The sequence below is a fragment of the Zootoca vivipara genome, chromosome 9 (assembly GCF_965207765.1).
Source record: "Zootoca vivipara chromosome 9, rZooViv2.hap1.1, whole genome shotgun sequence".
Classification (NCBI taxonomy): Eukaryota; Metazoa; Chordata; class Lepidosauria; order Squamata; family Lacertidae; genus Zootoca; species Zootoca vivipara.
In genome coordinates, this window is record NC_142592.1 from 55,293,741 (window position 1) to 55,312,079 (window position 18,339).

General features: G+C 42.9%; 1 protein-coding gene across 23 annotated transcripts in view; it reads left to right on the forward strand.

Moving 5' to 3' along the window:
* The window catches only part of CACNA1C (calcium voltage-gated channel subunit alpha1 C), a 541,815-nt gene that overhangs the window by 14,385 nt on the left and 509,091 nt on the right, over positions 1-18,339 (forward strand). The window lies entirely within an intron of this gene.

The following is an 18,339-nucleotide window of genomic DNA, read 5'->3' on the forward strand; positions in this document are numbered from 1 at the left end:
ATTCATAAACCGAGGTGTTCATAAACCGAGGTTCCACTGTACTGGGACAAAGGAATTATACACTATTGCAGTAATTTTGCTAATGTCTTTCGCAAGCCTGAACAGCTTGTGGCATGCCAAGCAATGAATGATGGCTCATTTTTGTTGCCAGAAAATATGGTTGCTAAACACTTTAAAAGCCCCAACATGTGGCTTGATGTGGTAGGTCAGATTGTTTTTGATGGGTCTACATAACCTCTTTCCAATTCATGTATGTTGCCATAATAGATTGTTAGAGGCAGTGCTGATTAGTGTAAAATTCCTCTTTCTACAGAGGATTCCCACAAACTGACCTTTCTCAATCTTGAGGTCTGGTCTCAAGGTACATGAGGCTATAACTTTGTCACTGCTAAACAGGTCTGCATCTTGTCAGTCCCTAGTTTGGTGTTCTCATGAGAAGCACACATATATGCCACTTTGGGTTCCATGGTCGAAAAAAGGCAGGGTATAAATGTAATAAAATTAAATTTAAAAATGTACTGTATTTTGAAGACAGAATCTAATTGTGCCACAACTGTGCATGACATCGGGTTCCTGAGTGGTAAGATTTCCTCCAAAACCCTCCTAGTCTTCCCTTGTAAAAATGATATAATATGTAAAGTAAATATGAAGGCCACTATGCCCATTGCAAAAATAAAGCTGCATTACTCAAGTGTGCTGAAAAGGAAATGAAAAAGAAATACCATCAGAGCTGTTTCTGATGGCAAGGGGAATATATGCAGGCAAAAAGATAATTGTTGCAATCTGCTCCCAATGCTGAATTCATTATGTTTCTTGACAAATTAAATATGATATCCAAGCAGTAAGGACATGACTGTTACATTTCACTTGAAAAGTATATTTCTCCTCAACAAGGTTGATATAGCTGTGGTAAGAAAAATATATTAAAATTGCTTTGAGTCATCTTAGAGTTGGCAGCCTTCAAACCAAATTTTGTCCCCTATCTGTCCTGTTCCCAGTTGCCAAAATAGGGGTGTGGATGAGCAGTATCTATGACAATGGAACTTGACAGCAGGCTATTTCAGGGACGAGACAGGGCAGAGTGGTCCTTCAGTAAAAACACTAGGGTTCTTCAGCTACAGCTCTCAAAATGTAGGGGAAGCTTTCCAAAAGTGGAGTGAGTGGGCATCTGCTAGGGAAGATGCAAATAGCTTGCTACCCCTCCACATCTCATTTCCATTTGAGCAGTGATTTGTTTTTTTAAAAATGAGATGAAGTATCATCTTTTTAATTTCCTGGTCAGCAGAACTGGAATGGTCCTATGGCCACAAGTCAATTCCTAGATTAACTAACAGTTATGGAAACAGGTAAAGCAAGCAACCATTTTTAAAAACAGAAACTTGGATTGTGTATGACCTCGCCTTTGGAAACTCAGATGCTTTCAATGTAGCCCCAATCCTTCCTTCTACCGGTATTGGCCTGAGACCCTCAGTGTAGATTAAACCATAACATAAAAAGACTAAGAATCCATCTATTCTAGCATCCTGTTTCCACTAGCGGATAAAACTAGATGCTTCTGGGAAGTCCACATCATCAGAACACAACAGCAGCTAGACAAACCGCCTTTTGTTTGGCCTTGTATCTCAGCTCCAAACACTTGTGTATTTCCCAGCAATGCAACCCAGAGTGACTTGTCTTACAATGTAACATTTGGTTTCAAATGTTGTCCTGCTGCAGGAGTTGATAAATTATCCATTCAAAGCACCTATGTGCTGGTGCAGCAAGTCTTCATTGAGGAGACACCAACTACCATCATTGTCCCTCCTCTCTTGATTTAGGAAGGGTTGTGTTGTGACAGCATGTGAGAACTCCCATCCTACAGATACTTTAACTGAGTCATTAATCAGTCAAAGCAGACAGTAAATCAACTAAAACAATCTTTAATAAATTGTCAGCCTTACTAAAAATATCAAAAGGCTATCTTTTTTTAGCCTGACTTCCTTTTCAAGTTGACAATGGACACTTTGTTACATCTTGATGAGTGTTGGAACTGTGATTCATAATTGTGTATTTGCTGTGAATACTGATATGGCATGTTGAAAGTCCTGAGATTGTTTTCACAGACAAAGAGTTTTAAGTTACCACCTTGTTAAGGGACCAGGCAATAAAGACTGGACCACACCTGATCTATCTTAACAAAACAGTAACAACGCAATTTGTTAAAATCCTGCATTTCCAACTATGGATGCATATTTTCAACACGTATTATGACTTATATTCCATCTTATATTCTTTCAACTTTACCACACACAAACCAACAACTGAAACCTCCACACACAACCACAATATAAGGCAACAGCAGGCAGCCTCTCAATAAGTTAATGAAAAACTGGTTGATCTGCTGTAAACTCCTTTTGAGTTTTAATTGTGAATTTTCAAGGAGAGAGGAAAGAGTTGTGGAACAACCTGAGATTTACTTCACAAACTACGTTATTGTGTTTTCTTTTAACCTGTAGACATAAATATTTTAAATGTACACCTACAACATTAATGCACACACTGTAGAACCTCACTACCTGTACAAAAATGACAGGAGCTACAGAACTGGCAAACGGGAACTGGCATGGTGAACTATGAGAACTGCAGTTTGAAATTTGAGAATTAATACAGTATTCTGGACAGACCTCATTCATCCAACCTGGCTACTGATCCATCCTAACATCTAAGTTTATATTGCACACATGTGTGCGTACACACACACACACACACGTCAATTTTGTAATGACTACCCATATTCAGAAACGTCTGCAGAAGTTTCTACCACTTCATGATTGTCTATGTGGGTAAGGTTTACACCACCCACCTATTCCTGGGTAGGGGGGGTGAGTGAATTAGATTCAGTGAACAGACAGTGAGAGAATTGAGTACTTGCAAAAATATTTTTTTGGATTAATAGTTGAGGAAATTAACAGCCCCCAAATATCAGTGGGCAGCTGATAGAAAAGTCTAGGCTTAATCTATTTGTGTGAATTTGTTTTCCCTGGTGTGCTTTGAATGTTTGGCAGTCACTTCTCCTTCTCCACTGTCTGGATTTTTGTCATTTTCAAGTGAGGCTGTTGCTGTGATATGTTTGCTGTCAAATGGAATTTACAGGTGCATTATCCTCCCTGACAGCTACAGCAAGGAACAAGGATCTCCTAAGAAGAAACTTCTACCCAAAGGGCATAAAGCTTCTCATATTTCTTTTGGCTACTCTCTGGCAAGTTCCCAATTCTAATAGTTTCATTATCACTGCAATTTAATCTTTTTTTTTTTAAAAAAAGAACAAACTGAAATTGTAGAGAGCCTACTACTCTTTGAACTGCAAGAAAACTTACACAGTTTTTAGACAACATAAGTGGGGGCAACAGCTTGGCAGGTCCCATTGGCCCCTACAAATTCTTGCTAAATTTCCAGTTAATTGTAGATTGAATTGCTGCCATTTGGGATCATTACAGCAGTCTTTTTCCTTATTACTGGTAGCAACTAGAGGCCCAATGGGCCAAATCTGGCTGCCATTTGGTCCACCCCTGAACAATGAATAGAGCCTTTTAGCTTTGCCCAAACTCTTTGCAGGTGTAAAACTCTTCACAACAACCTTTCGCTCATAACATGCAGCATACAGTATAAACACCCAGTTATGAATGCTTTGTCCTTTGCAGTCCTCACCATAGATCAGAGTGAGAGCTGGTTTTGTGATCTACATGATCATATCACAGGAAAACTCCAGGGGGGGATGTTTCCTACTAAACCACTTAAGTGGGAACCAGGTCTGTCCAGTGCACAAAGAACTAGAATCTGGGTTCATTTGCCAGGTAATCATTGTGTAGCCACTATGGGATCATTCACTCATAAATTCAAATAGCTAGCTCCTAAATCACCTGATGACTATCAGCCAAATGTGTGAATTACCTCAACTGCAAAGCATGGAGTTTTAACTGTTGTAACCTCTATATGAATCCACTGGGAGCTGTCACCAGGAATTTTAGAGTGTAGCGTCACCAATATGCAAATGACACCTTGTTGTGTCTCTCTATTCCACCTGAATCAGAAGAGGCAGCTGAGGTGCTACACAGGTGTTTGAAAGAGTAATGGGCTGAATGTGGACTAATAAATTGAAACTGAATCCTGAAAAGTCTTGTTGGCAAGGAATGCCTGTTTCCAGCTCTGGGCCATTTTGGACAGAGATGACTTGGCTATGGTATTCCATGCTCTGGTAACTTATTCAAGTCAATGCAGAGTTGGCTTTATTGGGATTTTTGTAGTTGTAGATGGATAAGTTAATTCTGGTTCCCACAATACTGTGGCACAGTACAATGATGAACTTGGTTGCCATGGAAATGTTTCTAGTAAAACAGGAATTCAAAGCTATCTTAAAAGAATGCTAAACGTCTCTCTTTGGCGATCACTCGTAGCCAAGTAAGATTGTCTTCCATAAACACAGCTTTAACAATAGGTCTGTAAGTGACTGTGGAGGCCAATTGTGGATCCACACGTCCTTCCACAGTGGGACATTGGTTTCCAGGTGGGAGTTGATCACGGTGTGGATTTGCCAAGCGTGCCTTCCTCTTAGCACATTTCTCCCTTGCGTCCTGAGATTGAGTTTCTTCAAAGCCCATGACACCTTTGGTAAAGGCTGTTCTCCAACTAGAACGCTTGCAGGCCAGAGTTTCCCAGTTGTCAGTGTTTATACTACATTTTAAAAGATTTCCCTCACTGGATCATCACCTTGTCGTGGTGAGTGGGCTTGCATGTTCCTATGACCCTTGTGAGCGAAGCCGTCGGGAATCTCGTACTCCCAGCAGGGTCACCCAAGGCGGTAAGGTCAAAGGGAAGGAGCTAGACAAAGAATGATCCAAGAAGCCCTCAACGGCAGAACAGGCGGATGATTACAATGGCTGTGAAGGTGGATGAAGGCTGCAGCAGATAGGAATCTACCAGTTTGTCGTGACTACTTCATGCCATCGGAACAGAGCCGTACTGCGAAGACTGTGCTAAACGTAGCACACATGAAGTAGTATGTATTAGTTATTTATCTATCAAGGTTATATACCATTTCGTTTTCAGGCCAAGCCATAAGAGTGTGCATCTTTTCATCAGTTTGCATGGTGAAGGTACATCCAAATTTCAACAATCTAGTTTGGAGGAATTGTCTCAGCACATGAAAGGGATTACCTCAGAGACTGTAACTGCAGTACATGCATTGAGATGATGCTCATGAAGATGATCATGCCCAAAGCCTCTTTATCATTCTTGTACATGTCAGCTAAATATCACTCTTCCATAAGACCTCAATATTAAAATTTTTTTAAAGAAATTAATACTGCTCTCCACAAAAAAACCCCACAAGCCTCCCATTTGCCAGTTGTGGAGCATGACAACTGAGGCTGGTAACATTTGCTCTTGCACGTTTCCTAGAAAATTTGTTGCTGTTTTTAAAGGTGCATAAACACAGATACAAAAATACTTGCATGTATGCCCAGGATAGAAAAGGTGTGTGTGTGTGGAGGAACTGACTGAAAGGAGATATAGAAACACAGCAAAGTTGCTTTCCACGAAGCTCCACTGTCTGATGTGAATGGTAAGCAGCAGAATGGCAATGAATATCCATGACACAAAAAACATGAATGTGTAGGTGTTAATATGTCAAATGCCCACAGGAAGGTGGAGGTCTTTATCACGACCAGTGCTTTTTTTCTTTAAAAAATGTTTAGGGATACTCTCATTTTTCTACTCATATTGAAATACTGCCCCTCAATGAGACCAAACTTAGATTCACAAAATGTTTCCCAGTGCTCGCTTTAAAATGAATAAACCTGCAGTGTTGGAGGCAGGCAGTGAGGTTCAGGCAGGGATTCTTGCAGTAAAAATAGGTATTATGAATATGTGTCATTATTTTCATCTATGAAATATTGGAGGGTGTGTTAAAGCCAGATGATTAATCCACTAAAGAAGAAGGAAAACAATCATAAATTGACAGCCCTACTTTCAACCTGCTCTAGTGTAAAGAAAAATAATAACAGAAAACTGCATTGTCCTAGAAACTAAAATGGACAGGAAATAATACTTTCTTGTAGCCTAATATACTTCAGCATTTTGTTAAATGTATTCCCATATTATGGTCATTTAAAATGAATGAAATGACTTTTCTTCTGGAGCCTGACCTTCATTTAGCACATCCATTTTGCTGTTTGAAGGAAGAAGCATTTGGAGTTTGCCAACTTCATACTTTTATCAATCTCATGTCTTTTCTAAGACAGCCAGACCTGTCTGCAATAAGGAGAGGAACATAAACTGTTTAGATAAATGCCAACTTTTTCTATTTCATAGCATAAAAAACACTTTCAGCCATAGAGCAAAATCAGCTCATTCTTTATATCCGATACAGAGCTTATAGTATACAGAATCAGAATCAGCTATACCAAATTCCCACTTCAACTTCCAGGCAAAAAGGCCTCTAGATAACACACCCATTCTTATGAATAACTATCTGGCCCTGCCATGTGTTGCTGTGGCTCAGTTTGTTAAATGGCGGGTCAGAGACCCCTTCAGACTCCCCAGACCGTCAGAGTCCCCCTGTTTTGTGTGTGTTGCGTTTAGATAGGGGTATGCCTGTGTCTCCCCCCACTCTGTATCGACCCATTAGGTATCCCTGTATCCCTGTCTCCTATTCTGGTCCCACCCCAGGCAGGGAAGGGTTGACCTATCCATGTCTTGTATTTGGTCCCCCCACCCCATCCAGGGAAGGGACTACCTATTTCAACCCCCAAAGGTCACCCAGAGAAGGCCTTAGTTATCCCTGGCCCCTATTGACACCTCCCCATCCCAGTCAGGGAAGGACTTACCTATCCTGACCCCTATTTGCCCCCCATACCGACTGAGGGTAACATGGAGGTGGTGGGGTGGGGGTTTGGTGGGGGGTGTTGTAGAGTGAGGGTAATATGTAGGTGGTTTGTGGGTCCTGGGTGAGCGGTGTTGTAGAGTCTGGGTAATATGGAGGTGGTTAGGGGTGTTGGGGTGGGATTTCTGTGTGTGTTGGGGTGTGGGGGTGGATTGGGAAAGATGGAATGGTAGGAAGTTCTAGAGGGTGGGTGGTGTTGTAGATTGAGGGTAACATGGAGGCGACCTGGGTTTATGAGGTGGGAGTTCTGTGGGGGTGGGTGGGTGGGTGTTGGGGTAGTGGGGTAAGGTAGAATGTTAGGAAGTTATTGAGTTATTGAGGGTGGGTGTTGTTATAGACGCATTGTAATATTGAGATGGTCAGGTGTCCCGAGGTGTGAGTTATGTGTGTGTGGTGGATTGGAGGGGCAATTGGGAAGGTGGAATGTTATTAATTTTTTGAGGGTGGGCGGTGTTGTAGATGGAGGGGGAGATGGATGTGGTCAGGTTTTATGAGGTGGGATGTTTGGGTGGGAATGTTTGGGGGGTAGTGTGAAGGTGGGATTGTAGGATGTTGTTGAGGGTGGGTTGTCGTATCTTATATGGACATTGTTCCATGGAATGGAAGTGTGGAATCTGGTCTGTCTCCTTGGGTGGTCTGGCTGTAGAGGCGGCCTGGATCTGGGATCTGGCCTGTCTCCCTAGGTGGCCTGGCTCCAGGGGTGGGTTGGATCTTGCAGCCTGTCTCCCGGGGTGGGCTGCTCCTTGTTGGTGGTGTAATCTGCGGGGCGGGTGCAGTGTGGAACGGTGAGGGATGGGGAACAGTCTGTTCTGGAGCGGCCTGCACCCTTGTCCATGGGTGCTGCAGGTCTCCTGCGCCAGCGAGGGACGTGGATAGGCCTGTTGTGGAGGAGGCCTGGTCCCTGGAGGGGGGGGCGATCGGCAACGGCGGGATTGGCGGCACGGGATGTCCGGGGCAGTCACAGATCCCTGGGGAGCAGCCTGTTTGGGAGGAGGCGGGATCGGGGGCGGCGGGATTCGCGGGGTGGGAGGGTCCTCGGGGAGCGGACTGTTTTGGAGGAGGCGGGATCGGCGACGGCGCAATCTGCAGGGTGGGGGTCCCTGGGGAGAGGACTGTTTTGGAGGCGGCGTCATCTGCAGCGGTGTGATCCACGGGGTGGGGTGGGGTCCCTGGAGAGCGGACTGTTTTGGAGGAGGCGGGATTGGCGACAGCACGATTCACAGTGTGGGATCTCCGGGGCGGGCGTGGGTCCCTGGGGAGCGGGCTGCTCTCAGGTGTGCAATATCCGAGGCGGGCCTGGGTCCCTGGGGAGCGGGCTGCTCTCGGGGCAGCCTGCCCCCTGCTGGAGGAGTGGTCTCTGGGGTGTGAGGGGTTGTGGGAGTATGTTTGTCCTTTTTTTTTGTTGGATGTCCATTGGAGGGCACCAATTTTTTTTTACATCAATCCAGGTTTTTACCTGTGCTAGGTGTGTCATCTGGCCAATGGAAGTGGATGGTTACACTCCCACATGTGACTCTGATGTTGTGGCCAAATTTGAGCGTGATCGGGCAAGCGGTTGTGGAGAAATGTGTGGAATAACAAACATGCACCTTCTACATTTTTATATAAATAGATTATCTAAGCCAATCTTTGGAGATTGTCCCACTCTTTATATGACTATTAGGCATGATAGCCACCTGGCTGACTATGGGAGAGAAAATCAATATCCACAAAAGCACATCCATATTGATTTATCTTTCCTCTAATTTGCTATTTTGGGAAAACCAGCTATTACTAGGATAATACTGCATAAAGATTCTCAGGCAAACAGACTTGCCATTATATCTGGATTGAGAAATTTCTTTTCTGTTGAATGATACTATGATCAATGTTGCTAATTTATTGGAGGGATTCCTCATCAAGGTGCTTCCAGAAATAGACAATTTTGCAGCAGCCTGGGTGCTTTGACATGGGGGCCTTATACTGCAAACAGGGCATAAAGGTTCAATTTTTCTGTATAGGACTTCCACAAATTCCCATTTTTTCATTTTTCCATCGCTATTCCACTGATTACTGTCTACATCAGCAGGTGGAGCTTGGCAGAATGTATCTGCACTGTGGTTTTGTGTCATTCTTCCCCCGCTCTCTACTCACTTTTACTGTTCTGGGCATGTGCACAACTATTTCTGTACCTTAGTGGGTGTACCTTTAATATAACATCCCAGAAAGTGTGCAAGAGCAGATACTCCCAGTTGGAAAAGTGGAGGCTTTTTATTTTTAGCAGGGGATGGTATTCATTTCCAGTTTGTTTGTTTTTTAAATTAATACTGAAGTTTTGCAGAAGAGTAATATTTACCTAACTAGTTTAATTGTGCACACTGACGTTTGCCCGATTCAGCAGTAAAGGGGGAAGCGGAAGGGCAAACGGAAAACCGCTGAGACCTGTGCTTGGCGTGTTCAGACCCAGAAACCTCCCCCCTAAAAAAAATCACACTTGACTCAAATTTTAGTTTGGTTTTTGGCAGAATTTAGGCCACAACTTTATTGATTACAGAAAGTGAGTGGTTGCATAGGCTCTGGTTCGACTAGCTCCCTGCACCCTTGCAGGTAGCGCTGACCCAGGGCACCAGCATAGGTCAGCCTAGGGTGAACACCTGGATAGGCAAAAAGCCAGGAACAGATTATGTCTGCCACCCAGATGTCCCCCTGGACTCAGGCACGGGCACAACCCCCTCTCAGGGGTTGACCAAACCATGTGAGTCCCTGGATTCCTTTAATGGAATACACTTTACATAGGGATGGCGAGAGCGTTCTCCCATCCCTATCACCTGAACCAGTGCCTATCTGCAACCTTACAAGTTGTGACGATTTGCTACGCGGCAGGCAAAACCCAAATGGCAACAGCCAATCAGCCAAGTGGGGAAAATTCCTGCCGTGCCCCTGACTCAACGAGACGACACATGATGGCATAGCAAAGTCAAGTGCAAAAGCCCTAAAAGTAGGGGGAGGTGTGTGTGGGGGGGTGTTCTGAATGCACGAGCCGAAAGAGGAAGCTCTGGGTCACGTGCATGGGTATATATAGGTCCCTCAAGCCGTTTGGACTGCGCCCCTTGGGCCAGATTGAACCCAACATCGAGGGACCTATCAATCGGGTGTTGTGGTTGACCAATCTTACCCACCCACAACACAGGAGATCAGTCTCCAAGTCTCACTGCAACATTTGCCCTCTTTTAGGGAGGACACATTTTCCAGGCATGGGCAGGCCCGTACGCAGGGCAGGGGGGTGGGTAGTGAAAGACCAGCTGCTTTATTTTAACAAGACTCCTGCCCGAAGCCTCAGGCAAGTTCTGCATGGGCCTGGGTCAAGTGGAAGTGTGGATGAGCCCTTAAGAGGAAGTGTCTGCATAAAACTATAGATGGGCACCTGGCAACTTATTGAGAGTCTAGCTGTGTACCATGGGGCAAAATGAGTACAGTGGTACCTCGGTTTAAGAACAGCCCTGTTTACAAACTATTTGGTTTACAAACTCCACAAAACCGGAAGTAGTGTTCCGGATTGCGAACTCTACCTCAGTCTAAGAACGGAAGTCGAACAGTGAAAGGGCACCAGCGGTGGAAGGCCTCATTAGGGAAAGCGCGCCTCGGTTTAAGAACGGTTTCGGTTTAAGAACGGACTTCCAGAACGATTAAGTTTGTAAACCGAGGTACTACTGTATTTTATTCTTTATTTTACTTTTATTTTTGAAGAGAGAAGCAGGGCAGTGTAATGTACTATTAATTAGAGATGGAGTGAGCAACGTTTTTTTTCTATTGTGGACTGCATTTCCTCAGGGGTAATTTGTTTGTGGTAGGGGGTCATTTTTTCTCTCTCTCTCTCTGCAACCCTCTTTTTGCTATCTCCTCCCCCCCCCTTCCAACTTTCTACCAGTTTCTACTTTTCTCTCTCTCTTTTCTGCCTTCTTCCTTCCGGCCCATCAGGCTACCAGTGGAAGAAGTGATCACTCTTGTCAGAGGTCTGAACTGACTGATTTGCATGTACAGAAACCCTTCTTTCCTCTCGCCACAATTATTTTGAAACATAAAACATCAGCAACTGCAATATGTTTGGACCAACAATTCCTCCTTTTCAGAACATATAGACAGTCTCCATAATGTTATACGGAGAGATAGATAGAGAGATAGTTATTTATTTCGCTAAAAGCCCACAGAAAGTGTTATACGGTAAGTATGGTACCGGACAGTCCATTAAATTATGACCGACTTGCCTTGGTTATGGGACTTCCAAAATAGCATGTCATCTGTTTTAATCACTGAGTGTATTTGAGGCTAAAGTGACATGGAAGAATCTATTCTACAAGGTACTGGTAGTTTACTAATCACTATATTTGTTAATGCTGTCAAGACAACCTGATTCTAGGTCATGGTTTTGTGGGGAGCAGAGCAGCTCCCTCACTGCCAATACTGAGAGTCAGCTCTTGGCACAAGCAGATGATTTGCAGATAACTGGAAGAGTACCACACAGACAGACATAAATGACTCACCCAAAGGGGACACAGGGGAAGGCAAAACCCAGATGAGATGCAACCCAGTGAGATGCGACGACAGGACAGGTTCAAACCTGCTTGAGTGAAGCCCTCTGTGGAAACTGTGGTGGGGCTTGTTATGTTACTCATTGGTGTTAGAAAAACACACTGAACACATTCACATCTGCCCTTTTTCAATATTATTCCATAGGTTCCAGGGCTGAAGCATTAAACTCCAAGTTAAATTAGCCCCGGATCTATTTAGTATCTAAATTTGAGGGCCCCTTTGAGCTTGAGACCCCAAGCCAAATGGCCTTCCTCCCCAGGTGGAGTGGAGGCAAAGCCTGGCAGGACAGCTTACTCTATTGTCTTAACTCTTTCATGCATTAATTAGAGTTAAGCATGTGGTTATATAAGGCTGGATATATCCCACATATGAGAAAAAAGTGGTTGTGAATGAATGGTGTGTATGTTTTGGCCCTGAATCAAGGGAATTTGGTTCCTGACAGAAGAAAGCTTCCCTATGTCTACTCTAAAGACATCCAATGGGCCACTTTTGTAACAGAATACTGTACTAGGATAGTTGGGCCTTTGGTCAGATACAGCAAGGATGTATTCCATTGCTACAGCTTCATGCAGTAGAAAAATATGTGCCTGCAATTGTGGAAATTGTTGCTAAGGAGCTGCTGGTGTAATCGATGGACATTCCATTTTATAAGACATGCTCTCCGAGTACATCTCTGAGGGCACTTGGAGAACATTGTCTAAATAAGACCAAATTGATCGTGTGGATTATATAAAACAGTAACCAGTTCTGTAAATGGATGAAAACAACATTGCCCAAATGTTTTCAACAGTGTACCCTCCTCCACTGCACAGATGCCTGCTGCTGAACATTTCCTGCTTTCCTAATGGACAGAGTATGTTGCTTTCCAAAGGAAAGCCACCGTCACAAAGTAGGACATTTGTTCATCTAAAGAACCGGAGGAAAACAGCAGCTTCCTGGAAAATAACAGTTTGGCTAATTGGGTCACCCTGGGAGGGGGTCAGATGCCTGCAGATACCTGGCATGCCCGCTGAGCTTCTGAGCCTCTGCAGCTGATCATTTATATTTTCAGATTGATTTTTTAATAAAAGCCTTTTGAGCTTTTGTTTCTCAATGGTTTCTCCCCGGACTTGTCAACTTAAGTCAAATATGAGATGTTTCATACATTGGCTCCCAATGGTTTGGATATGTTGTTGGTGCCAGATGAAACCCAACAATGGATGTAAAATATTAATATCTCATTCATAAATGATAAGAGTTTTTGTAAGCTAACCTTAAATACCAAAAATAGGTTTTTTTTGTTACTTATAAGGTTATGCATAAGAATTTGTTACTCATAAGGAACATTAGGGGGTATGAGGACTTAAACAAAAGAAAAAACTTCCAGAGTACTAGCTGTGTTAATCTGTTGCAGCAAAAACAACAGTGTCTTGTAGCCCCTTAATAGCTAGCAGATTTATTATGGCATAAGCTTTCAAGGACTAGAATCTACCTCATCAGATGCATGGAGTATTATATTGAGATTGTGTGTGTGTGTGTGTATTACATTTATATTCCACTTTTCCTCCATCACGCTCAAGGTTGTGTACATGATTCCGTACCTACCTCAATTTTATCATCACAACTACCTTGTAAGATAGTTTATGCAGAGACAGAATTACTGGCCAAAGATAATCCAACAAGCTTATTGAATGAGTGTGGGATGGAACCTCATTTTCCCAGGGTCTTAGTCCAATATACTAACCATTAAAGCATTATACCACACTGGCTCTCATATATATCAGGCATGGGGAACTTTTTTCAGTCTGCAGGGGCAGCATGCCAGTTCTGAGCAGAGCCTTAAGCAGGCAATGACGTGTCTCTTATCTTAGTACAATATCCCATTCTGTGGGATAACCAGCCTCATATAACAATGCTTAAGTCTAATTAATGCATAGAAAGGTGTGTTGGCTCTTATATCCTGCCAGGCTTAGCCTAGCTCACTTTCCCTGACCTTGGGAGGAAGGGTAGTCAACTTTGTTCTCCCCCCAGTCTACCTAAGAAGCTTAATGTGTGAGGAGGTTTGAGCTGGTTGCTCGGGCTCAACTGCATGGCTCTCATCAGCTAGTCTTGAGTTCCTATACCAAAATTTTAGGAACTTTCATTACTGTACTTTGTAACTAACCTAAGTTTTACTGCTTGTGCAACTTTTCTGACGCACATGGACCTGAACTTTGAAGAGTTTGTAGGTAAACTGATTTTTTAACTTACCAAACATGTGGCCTTTTTCCTATGCTAGGGGAAGAGCGAAACTTTGGACAAAAAACTTTTTAAGGGAACGTTTTGGAACTCGCATGAAAGGGCATATTTTATAGGTATAACAGCCTGTATATAAAATTGGCACCAACACATTCAAGCCACATCAAAGCCAGAGGTTTCTACACACAGAGATCCTGCAGATAATATTTTTATATTCCACCTAGGCAAGCAGCAGGCATTATCACTGTTCAAGGACACATTCCAGCCAGGCAAGTGTCCTCAATTAGGGTGCAGAGCAGGGCTGGCAAGTGTCTCAAGGGCTGGGCAGGGGGACTGAATTGCTGCATTTAGCCCACGGGCTAGAAGTAGCTTACATGATGTATAGGTATGGGGAACGTTTGGTATTCCAGCTGTTGCTGAACTGCCATTCCTATCAGCCCCAGCAAGCATGGCCAAGGACCAAGGATGATGGGAGTTGTAGTTTAGCAATATCTGTTGCAGAGTATAGAACAGTGGGTTGTATCCAAGGCTAGTCCTACACAGAGTAGACCCATTAAAATGAATAGCCAAGCCTAACACCATTCCAATAATTTCAGTGGGTTTACTCTGAGCAGAACTCAGTTGGATACAGCCCATTGTAAACACTAGGGTCAAAGTGCAAAGTGTGTTTGCAAAAAGGACGATCTGTAATAATTCAACACAAGCTTAAATACGCAAAATACACATCTTAGCATGGTTAAATATAGTAACAGCTGTTGTGGGATAGAAAACCACTGCCACTGTTCAAGTTCAAATGAATAAAAAGATTAATTTTGACTGATTAAAATAATTTTAATTGATCAAATATCTGCTCTCCAATCAGTGAATCGATGATCAGTTATATTTAAATAGGTCTGTTATCAACATTTGTGCCTTTGTGTGTTATGGAAAAACTGTGAGTGACAACCTGACATTTAATAAGCAAAGATTATCACTCTCTGTTGGAAAGAAAGGCCATTTCTATAATTTCCTGTTTCATTTCTTATATTCCATTCACACAACCTCAACCAAATAGCCACCTGTGGCTGACAGGGATGGTTGGAGGTAAGGGATCTCTGCAAGCAGGCTCTGGAATGGGGTACAACAGGGGTCAAGTGGGACTGAGGTAAACCAATGGTGGAGTTTGGGAAGGGGTTAATCAAGAAGGAAGGTGGGAGAAGCCAGGGCGGGGCAATGGCTGCAGGATATAAGGGGTGTGCAGAAGCAAGAAGGAGGGGAGACTTGAATAAAGTTACCAAAGGAAAGTGAACTGGCAAGGTCCAGGACAGTTGATGAGGAACTCTGATCTGTTTATTGAGCATTCATCCTGATTTGTTTGAGGGGAGATTAGACAACATCATCTATTTATTGAACATTTACATTGACTTGTTTGTGGAGAGGTTAAAGGATTTTGGCTCAATCAAGTGTTATTCCATCACTTTCCTTATTGCAAAAAGTCAAACTTTGGGAGAAAGTGAAGTTGTTGCCCAAGGCCTCGAAACAGGGGTAGCAGAGAAATTAAGATTCAACTTGCATTTAGAGGTGAACCCTCCTAATTGGCAGCTTCTGAAACAATATGAGAACCGAAACACAACCATTATTCAGAATTCACACTTAAAGTTGTACAATGCTGTGCTCCAGCCAAGTGAACAAAAATGCCTACACTGCAATAAAGCACTCCTTGAAATGCACATATTAGTGAAAATAACAAAGATGCATTATTTTAGGGGAATTGCCCTGCAAAAATGTTTGTGTTTGGCCAAATTACATATCCATGTTTATATTTGGAGAAATTTGCATGCAAATGCTGATTAATTTTCCTGAGGCCTTTTAAAAGAAAATAAACTGATGTGGAAATCTGAAGAACTGAAATTAAGATAAGGGAAAATGAGAAAGTAAGAGAAACCAAAATTAACAGATTTACGCATCCTTACCTCCAAATCACCTATTACTGCACAACTTGTATTTGCTGGTGCGCATATCCCACCCCAAACTAACAGCAGTCTGGAAGCACCTCTCAAAGTTATGACCTGCTTCCCGATTGTCACCACAGAAACCTGAAGCTTGACCTTTCTGCTTTCCTTATTTCACCTCAGCTCCCCCATAGCAATCTTATCAAAATTACTGACAGTCCAGTAATAACTCAGGAACAAATATACAGCCCCCTGTAAATGGAAGAACATATACATCACTAGGGAAATGGGTACCTTAGTTTAAACTTTAAAGAAAAGCTTATTACTAACCTGTTTTTAAGGGTTCCTGGTCTTACAGAGAGGAATTAGAAGGCATCAGCTTAACCACACTCAGATAACTGCCCATAATGGTGACTGCTCTCTGCTTCAGCTCTCTTACTGAGCATGTGCACAATCACTATATCAATATGCACCAGGTGATTACACACCTCAATGCAGTTGCTATCACAGTGGTTCTCAAACTTTTTTCTCTGGGCCTCACTTTCACAGTAAAAATTCGCTCATGCACACCAAATTATTGATTGAAATACATTGGAAAACTAAAAGCAACTACTGCTAGCTGTGCTTCATTTATAACACAGAACACAACTTCTTTATAATATGATAATGGGACATCCAGAAAGTACAAAACAATGCAGCTACATAAGAACATGAATCATTCCCAAAATATAATTATATACAACCCTCTTACATATACACCTTACACATATATACAAACTCAGTGAGAGGTGTGAGCTTGCTTTTGATGAGTATTAGATCTAATTTTAGACAAACAAACTCTCATCTCCTCATCAACAGAAATAAGTCTTTCTCTTTTCTGTTATTTCATATTTGTGAGAGTTGAAAATCCCTGTTCACAACAATATGTTGTGGAGGCGTGTGTGTGTGTGTGTGTGAGCGAGAGATACTATACAGTACTACACCAAAATGTTTAAATGTTTCTTTGCTTGTCCTTTAATCCTCCTGCCACACTTGCCATTGTCTCCTGCTAGCCACACCCCTTGAGAACCACTGCCTTAATGCAAGGATCACTGCCATAGTGCCCATTAAGCCATCCATTGGTGCCCCTTGCAGATGCTCCATACTCTGAACTTTCATTAATTTATTTAAAAAGTAAGTCTCTAGTCTTCCTAGAAAGGCTACGGGAAAGGAGTACGACAAGGATGTACATTGTCTCCCTGCTTATTTAACTTATAAGCAGAATTCATCATGAGAAAGGCTGGACTGGATGAATCCCAGGCCGGAATTAAGATTGCCGGAAGAAATATCAACAACCTCAGATATGCTGATGACACAACCTTGATGGCAGAAAGTGAGGAGGAATTAAAGAACCTTGTAATGATGGTGAAAGAGGAGAGCGCAAAATATTGTCTGAAGCTTAACATCAAAAAACTAAGATCATGGCCACTGGTCCCATCACCTCCTGGCAAATAGAAGGGGAAGAAATGGAGGCAGTGAGAGATTTTACTTTCTTGGGTTCCATGATCACTGCAGATGGTGACAGCAGTCACAAAATTAAAAGACGCCTGCTTCTTGGGAGAAAAGCAATGACAAACCTAGACAGCATCTTAAAAAGCAGAGACATCACCTTGCCAACAAACTTCCGTATAGTTAAAGCTATGGTTTTCCCAGCAGTGATGTATGGAAGTGAGAGCTGGACCATAAAGAAGGCTGATCGCTGAAGAATTGATGCTTTTGAATTATGGTGCTGGAGGAGACTCTTGAGAGTCCCATGGACTGCAAGAATATCAAACCTATCAATCCTGAAGGAAATCAGCCCTGAGTGCTCACTGGAAGGACAGAGTGTGAAGCTGAGGCTCCAATACTTTGACCACCTCATGAGAAGAGAAGACTCCCTGGAAAAGACCCTGATGTTGGGAAAGATGGAGGGCGCAAGGAGAAGGGGACGGCAGAGGATGAGATGGTTGGATAGTGTTCTCGAAGCCACCAACATGAGCCTGATCAAACTGTGGGAGGCAGTGGAAGACAGGAGTGCCCGGCGTGCTCTGGTCCATGGGGTCACAAAGAATCGGACATGACTGAATGACTACACAAAGCCTTCCTAGGAAGAAAGTTATGGGGCAAAATGTGCAGGCACCTCCAAAGCAATTTATATGAAAAGACCATGCTGTGGCTACTTTGTATATTTTTACAGCTCCTGAGGAATGTTCCATGTTGTTATTAGACAGCAACCAAGACAGTATGTGAGAGACAGAAAGAGAAAATATGTGAGCCTTCCCCACACCTCAAATCTGCTCCACAGCAGCCATTTTGTGTTATGCCACATCCCCTTCATGGCAGCCATTTTGTGGCTTGTACCCCCCAGCACTCTCTCAAATTTGAAATGTGCTCGTTAGTCAAAAAGGTTGATAACTCCTGACATAGCAAGAAAAGCAAGTGATGTGGAGTTGACACTGGCTAGCCTAGAGGGGCTTGGTGTAAAAGAAGGCAAGGCTCCTATACCTATAGAAGTTGTGTAAAAGAGGGACTTTTAGCAGGTGTTAGTGCAGCTTTTTAAAAGTGCAGGGGTCCTGTCCCATTTTGTATTTGGCCTCCTTGGTTTCATCCCTGCCCACATCTAAATTACAAATTGGTTACATTTATGGAATTGGCTCCTACTGATGAAGTAATTCAAGTTTTTTT